Below are 7,531 nucleotides of genomic sequence, written 5' to 3' on the forward strand. Positions count from 1 at the left end.
CGCTCGGGTTCAGATCGGGCAGGCCGTTCCTCCCCACCACACCCCTCCAGGTCACGCTGTCATTGCCCACGTGGGTGTTGAAGTCTCCCAATAGGACAATGGAGTCCCCTTTCGGGGCACCTTCCAGCACCCGTCCCAAGGACTCCAAAAAAGGCGGGTAGTCTGAACTGCCGTTCGGCACATAAGCACCGACAACAGTCAGAACCCAATCCCCGACCCAGAGGCACAGGTATGCAACCCTTTCGTCCACTGGGGTGAACTCCAACATACAGGCAGAGAGCCTGGGGGACACCAAAAAGCCCACCCTGGCCCTCCGCCTCTCACCCTGAGCAACTCCAGCAAAGAGGAGCGACCAGCCCCTCTCAAGGACTTGGGTTCCGGAGCCGACGCTATGTGTCGAGGTGAGGCCGACTATATCTAGCCAATATCGCTCAACCTCTTCCACAAGCTCCCGCTCCTTCCCCGCCAGAGAGGTGACGTTCCATGTTCCAAAAAACAGTTTCCGTAAGCGAGGATTGGACCGCCAAGGCCGCCGCCTTGGTCTGCTGCCCAATCCACGCTGCACCGGATCCCGCTGACTCTTCCTGCAGGTGGTGAGCCCACTGGGAGACCAACCCATGTAGCCGGTTTGGGCTGGGCCCGGCCGGGCCCCATGGGCCAAGGCCCGGCCACCAGGCGCTCGCCCACGGGCCCCAACCCTAGGCCTGGCTCCAGGGCGGGGCCCCGGTGTCCCTCCGGGCCGGGTACTCGGGTTCTTGATATTTCTCATCATTAGGATCTTCTGAACCGTTCTTCGTCTGGCCCTTCAACTGGGACCAATCTGCCTTGGGAGACCCTACCAGGGGCAAAATGCCCCCGACAACATAGCTCCTAGGATCATTAGGGCTCTCAAACTCCTCCACCACGGTAAGGTGACGGTTCAAGGAGGAGAAGTTTTTAAGTATGAATCCAAAATGAAAATACATCGGAGACACCACACAGATGAAAGGCCACATTCATGTGAAATATGTGGGAGCACTTTCAGATATAACAGTTTCTTGAAACTACACAAGAGAACTCACACAAGTGAGAAGCCGTACCACTGCAATACCTGAGGGAAAAGATTCCAATATTATGACAGTTTTGAAAAATCACACGAGAACTCACACAGGTGAGAAGCCATACCCCTGCAAGATCTGTGGGAAAAGATTCCGTACAGTGACGGTTTTAAAAAATCACACAAGACTCCACACAGGTGAGAAGCCGTATTCTTGTAACATCTGTGGGGAAAAATTCAATCAGAGAGCAACATTGAATGATCATTTAAGGACGCATGCAGGTGGGAAACCATTTCTTCACAAAATGTGTAGAAAAATTTTTGCATGCAATTATGGCTTGATGAGCCACCTGACAACCCACAGAAATGATACTCCTGGTAGAAAATCACTTGGATAAAAACCACAAACCTGAAAGAGACACCTCACGGTGCTCCACACAGGTGCTGAGGTACCTGTTAAAGCAGGTACCAAAGGCAGTGGCATAATGTTATGAACTAGCATCACAATGGGACATTGCTGCATTGCTTGCAGATGGGGGTTTAACGTCCCAGCCAGCTAAGTTACTGACTCAAGTTGTGATGATTGGCTGAGTAGCGTCATGTGACCAGTGCTGTAAAGGCTAGAAACGCTGTACTGGTTAAAATAAAAATGCTCCATCAAGCTTTTGAATTTCTCAATAATTTATAGGTTATAGGTTATAGGTCCAGGTCCGGATCGCAGTCTGTCTATTGGTGACCTCTGACATAGTGTGTGAGTATAAAGCCAGTGTTATATTTACTGCATCCCCGATTAAATGGGGGGGTCTGTGTGGCATATATTTTGTAATCAGAGGATGTATGTGACGTCCATGTACCACATCTGTACATGCAGACTCCAAGCAATCTAGAAAGGAGTGTATAACCACACAGCTCTGCTCTCCACAGCTTTCTCAGTGCTCAGTCTGCACGGGAGTGTAATTGAGGCCTAACACAGTCTAGTACGACACTACCACTAAGGGCTACAAAAAGTAATTGCTGCAACCTGTTATTTTGTTGCTTATTGTCACTTTAAACTAAAACTAACATTGACTTTTGTTTGCAGGACAAAAACTAAATCTAAAAATCACTGACACAATGAAGATTTTCCAAAGAAAATGAATAAAATACACTTTTGCAATAACTACAATATATTCCTGAATAAAATTAGAAGACTTTGTTTTAATCTGTTTTCCACTTTCAGCCAGGCAAGATCAGTGTGTGTTCAGTTTAGCCTCAACAACTTGCTCTCCAGACCTCCCTGTGATGGAAATGGATAATTGGTTCTCTTGCCTTAGTGCCTGGCTTGAGCCAAAAATGTTGTAGTGCATTGTCATCAAAGTTTTGTTAAACTATCCTAATTTTTTTCTTCATTCCCCTCCTTATTTTTTATCACTATTTTCACACCCTCAGATTTATGAGTGGATTATGAACTCTGATGCTGAAACTGAGGAACACTCTAGTGTTGTTGGGTTAGGTTATGTTTTTTCTTTTTTGTCTAGATTTTTATGTACTTTTTGATTGCATCAGCTTGGTTTAATTTATATTGTTTCGGACTTTATGTTGTCAGATAATTTTAATTAAAAAAATATTATTTCAATCCGGGTCATTCAGACTGCACTCCACATGAATGAATGAATGATTGCAGTAATGATCAGCGTCATCAGCCTAAGTGCTAGTAACGTATACCTCAATCATTGCCTAAAGGAACATGGGAAAGGAAAGCAATAGAGCTTTGTAAGTACATCATGTAAGAATACCAAATTCAAACTGCAGTCTAAAGCTACAAGGGAACTGTTTATCTAGGCTCCAGATAGGCGTCAGAGTGAAAATACTCCGTGAAGAAGATTTCCTTTCACAGTTCAATTATATCAGGCCACCGTTTGGTGGTTTGATCAATGGAAGTGTCTCACATTGAACAATCATATTTACAGGCGTGCAACGTGACTAGATACATTTAACCAAGTACTCTGCCTAAGTATGTCATAGACTGTCCTCACATGGAGAAGTCTGTATCTAAATTCCATACAGATATGAAATATTAAACACTTCAATTAAACAAATCAGTTCTGACCTATTTATACTTTGAAACATTTTATTTTATAATATGTGCAGTATGTAATTCTACTTTCAAAGGCAAATATAAACTGTATTCCAAAACATTCACTTATGTTTATTTTGCCAAATATTATTTTAAATTCTTTAAACTTATACAACTTATAAAATATGATAAACTGGATAAAGTGGATTGTTTAACTTTGTTAAAGTTTCCATCAGTCTGAATGAGGAAAAAAAACGAAAAAAAAAAACCGTCTCCAGCTCACCCACCTGCTGCTATTAAGATTTTATTTACACATACTTTCACCTTTCATACTTAAAAAAACTGAAGCCTTCAGTTTTTTTAAGTATGAAAGATGAGTCTGAGAGTTAACTCTCTTCCCCTGCCGGAACGGAAATTTACGGTGTGACACCCAGCGGCAGTAAACAATGAAAGCGCGAGCAGCGTTAGGAGCTAGCTTGAAGATGACGGTGTAGTCGTATCGCAGGTAAATATTTCAGTGGTAATGAAGCAACAATGTCTTCAGTTCAGTATCTGAGAGAGTTTGTCAACGAGCGACTAACTGCTGCTGCTGAAGAAATATTCGGAGTCTTTGAAAAAACTATCGTCGAGTACGAGGAAGAGATCGATCGTCAGCGCAGACTGCTGGATATCGTTTTGAAACCCGAAGTAAAGCTACACAGGACAGGTCTGTGAAACCAGAATGGTCTGAATGAAAACTAACACAGGAGTTTATTTACCCAGAGTTCCGATTTTGAAACATCATATTATTTACCGACATTAAATGTGTCCGTGTGTCCCTCCTGTTCCACTGTACCACCTCTCATCTACTGATTCTTAACACAGACCACTGATGATTATGATGTGTTGATAGTGTTAAACATCTCATCTAATCACACCCATTTCACTGGTAGAGTGACTCGCAATCATTATAATCTCTGTATTGATGCTATTTTTTAATGTCCCTTTGTCCCTCCAGAGCTCCCACAGCATCATGTCTGTAAGGAGGAGGAGGTTCTCACTGACCAGCAGCTCTGTGACCAGGAGAGGAACTCCAGTCTGGACCAGGAGGACCCAGAGCCTCCACAGACTAAAGAAGAAGAGGAGGAACTCTGCACCAGTCAGGAGGGAGAGCAGCTTGTACTGAAGCAGGAGACTGATACCTTTATGTTGACTCCTACTAGTGAGGAAAGTGACCACCAGCTTCTCTCTCACAACTCTCCTGTAGCTGAGAGCCAAGATCAGGAAGGAAGCAAGCATGTAGACCCAGAATCAACTAGAAATGGAGACACACTACCAAAGAAGAGACATCACAAAAACACAAGTCACAGTGACAACATTTATAACTTTCCCACAACAAAGAGTCACTGTAACACTCAGACAGGTGAAAAGTCTATAAAATGTGACACTTGTGGAAAGGATTTTAAGTATAAGTCCAAATTGAAAATACATCAGAGACGCCACACACGTGAGAGGCCATATTGCTGTAGCACTTGTGGGAAAAAATTCACTCAGACATCATCATTGAAAAATCATTTAAGAATCCACACAGATGAGAAGCCATATTCCTGTAGCACCTGTGGGAAAAAATTCAGGTGGCCATCAATATTGAAAAATCACTTAAGAATTCACACAGGTGAGAAACCATATTTTTGTGAAACATGTGCGAAACGTTTCACTTTTCGTGCAGACTTGTTGGTCCACATAAGAACCCACACAGGTGAGAAGCCGTACACCTGCAACACCTGTGGGAAAAACTTTCGTCATAGGTCAGTTTTGAGTAAGCATACAAAAACACACACAGGTGAGAAGCCTTATTCTTGTGAAACATGTGGGAAAGATTTCAAAACTTCTTATGAATCCTTTATCCACATGAGAATCCACACAGGTGAGAAGCCGTACACCTGCAACATCTGTGGGAAAAATTTTCGTCATAGGTCAGTTCTGAGTGAGCATACAAAAACACACACAGGTGAGAAGCCTTATTCTTGTGAAACATGTGGGAAAGATTTCAAAACTTCTTATGAATCCTCCATCCACATGAGAACCCACACAGGTGAGAAGCTGTACACCTGCAACACATGTGGGAAAAACTTTAGTGACCAGTCAGACTTGAGTAAGCATACAAGAACCCACACAGGTGAGAAGCCGGAACTCTGTCACATCTGTGGGGAAAGATTCAGTCAGAAGACGCACTTGGCAAAACATCTAATGATCCATACAAATATAAACTCATATACTCACTGAAGGTGTGGGAGAGCTTTCCAACTTAGTGGGGAATTGACAGTACACATGAGAAGAGCCTTGGAAAAATCTTTGTGTTACAGTGACTGCACAGTGTCTATGAATGTAAATGACTGAACTCTTGAATACTATTAATTTTAATATTTTCGTACTCTAACTACTATTCTATGAGTGGATCTGTAATGTCAAAGGTGAGAAACCCTCAAAGGCTGTTGTATCACTTATGTGGTCATCTTACCTACTAGTTCTTTTCGTCTAGTGGATGTGCCTTCATTTTATGTTTTTAATAATTTTGTGATTGAATCAGTTGGATGGAATTTGTATTTTCTCATCTTTTATAGGTGACATACAAACGCAAGTTGTAGAAGATGAACTACATTGTTTTGTAAAACGTGCTATACAAATAAACTAACTTTTGTCAAATATTTCTGATAATGAAAATATTTCCTTCAATGGTGGTCATTCAGACTGATCTCACTTTGATGGATTGGATTCAACGATTAAGTGTCGTCAGCCTAAATGTTAGTACTGTATACATGCATCAATACTGAAAGGAACGTGGGAAACAAATGCTTCTTCACTGATCACATGTATTTATTCAAACAGCAAAGCTTTGCAGTGTGATAATGTAAGAATACCAGATTCACACTGAAGTCTAAATCCACAAGGACACTGTTCATCAAAGCTGCAGGTAGATGTGATGCAGCTGCACTGTCTCCCCTTCAGATGTCTGTCTTGAAGATCCTACCTTATTTAGATGACTGGCTGATCTGTGCCCCATGTTGCAGTCAGGTTGTCCAAGACACAAGGCAGGTCATCAATCACATACAAGCCTCAGTGTTTAAAGTGAATACGAAGAAGAGCCATCTTTAACCCACACGGCACACTTTTCTCGTTCTATGCTTGAATCCCTTCAGAATTTCAGCTTTCCTTACCCCTCAGAGGGTTATGGAAATTTAGACTTTGTTGGAACAGTTTTGTCTGGAGGAGTTTCTGGCAAGAGCCATGAGCAAGCTCACCTGGATACTCTTATAGACGGCAAGCCAAGCCTATTGAAGTTAGTCACATGACTTTGTTGACATTAAGTCTCAAGAATATGTGTAAGGATGGCATCCTTCAAGGAGAAGATCATTGTGACAGTCATCATTTAGTCTCATTGATCAGTAGCTATAGACATAGTTTAATTTATTTTCAGAGTTCAATTAAAATATGCATCAGGTATTTTTATGTTGAATCTCATCAGCTGGGAGTGAAATTAAAGTATGTTATAACATTGTTTGCTAGTATGAACAAGTCCCATATTGAACATGCATATTTACAGAAGTGAAATGTAACTAAGTATATTTATTCAGGTATCTTACCTGAGTACAACATTGATTGTCCTTGGATGGCCAGACCTAATATAAATTATAGACATGAAATATTGAACACCTGAATTAAACAAATAAATTTTGAGGTTTTTGTACCTTGTTCACTTTATATTGTATTATATATACTTCTACATCTGTACATTTAACAGCCAAACATTATCCCTTTAGTCCACTACATTTACTGGATTTGACAGCTATAGTTACTTTGCTGGATAAAAATTTACACTTTTAAAAAAAATATTATGCTTCTTTAAAAAATAACATGATTCCATCTCGATCATCATGGCCCCGTCAACACAGAGATATATGTACCTTTCATACCTTAAATTACATTTTATGGAAAGTAATTTCATAATTTCTTCCAGCCCTGCTGATATGTTAAATACTAAATTAATGTTTTCTAAATGGCTTAAGAAGACATCAGTTAAATGTGGTAGTACAGAGAAAATCACTGTCTGAAGTGACACAGATGTACAATCGTAACTGAAGACAGAAATAAAAGCTAATTCACGTCCCCTGCCGGAACTTCACAGTGTGACACCCAGCGGAAGTAAACAATGAAAGTATGCTCGTAGCGTTAGCTCTATAGATGTGTGGAGCTAGCTTGAAGATGGCGGTGTAGTCGTATCGCAGGTAAATATTTCAGTGGTAACTAAGCAACAATGTCTTCAGTTCAGTATCTGAGAGAGTTTGTCAACGAGCGACTAACTGCTGCTGCTGAAGAAATATTCGGAGTCTTTGAAAAAACTATCGTCGAGTACGAGGAAGAGATCGAAGCGTAGACAGATGGATATCGTTTGGAAACCC

The 7,531-nt window shown here is 41.3% G+C and overlaps 2 pseudogenes across 2 annotated transcripts in view; both read left to right on the plus strand.

Moving 5' to 3' along the window:
- The first annotated feature begins 3,603 nt into the window (after positions 1-3,603).
- On the plus strand, positions 3,604-5,284 carry LOC147819403 (uncharacterized; annotated as a pseudogene). The gene is made up of 2 exons (XR_015436949.1): positions 3,604-3,798; positions 4,090-5,284. The product of XR_015436949.1 is annotated as an uncharacterized LOC147819403 (transcript).
- A 1,176-nt stretch (positions 5,285-6,460) lies between these two features.
- LOC111651589 (uncharacterized) overlaps positions 6,461-7,531 on the plus strand; it is a 5,423-nt pseudogene continuing 4,352 nt past the window's right edge. The window contains exon 1 of the transcript XR_015436950.1: positions 6,461-6,487. The product of XR_015436950.1 is annotated as an uncharacterized LOC111651589 (transcript). The remainder of the gene's footprint in view (positions 6,488-7,531) is intronic.

Source organism: Seriola lalandi, unplaced genomic scaffold, assembly GCF_002814215.2.
Source record: "Seriola lalandi dorsalis isolate HSWRI2012SDOR001 ecotype SW California unplaced genomic scaffold, Sedor1 jcf7180002053698, whole genome shotgun sequence".
NCBI classification, from domain to species: domain Eukaryota; kingdom Metazoa; phylum Chordata; class Actinopteri; order Carangiformes; family Carangidae; genus Seriola; species Seriola lalandi.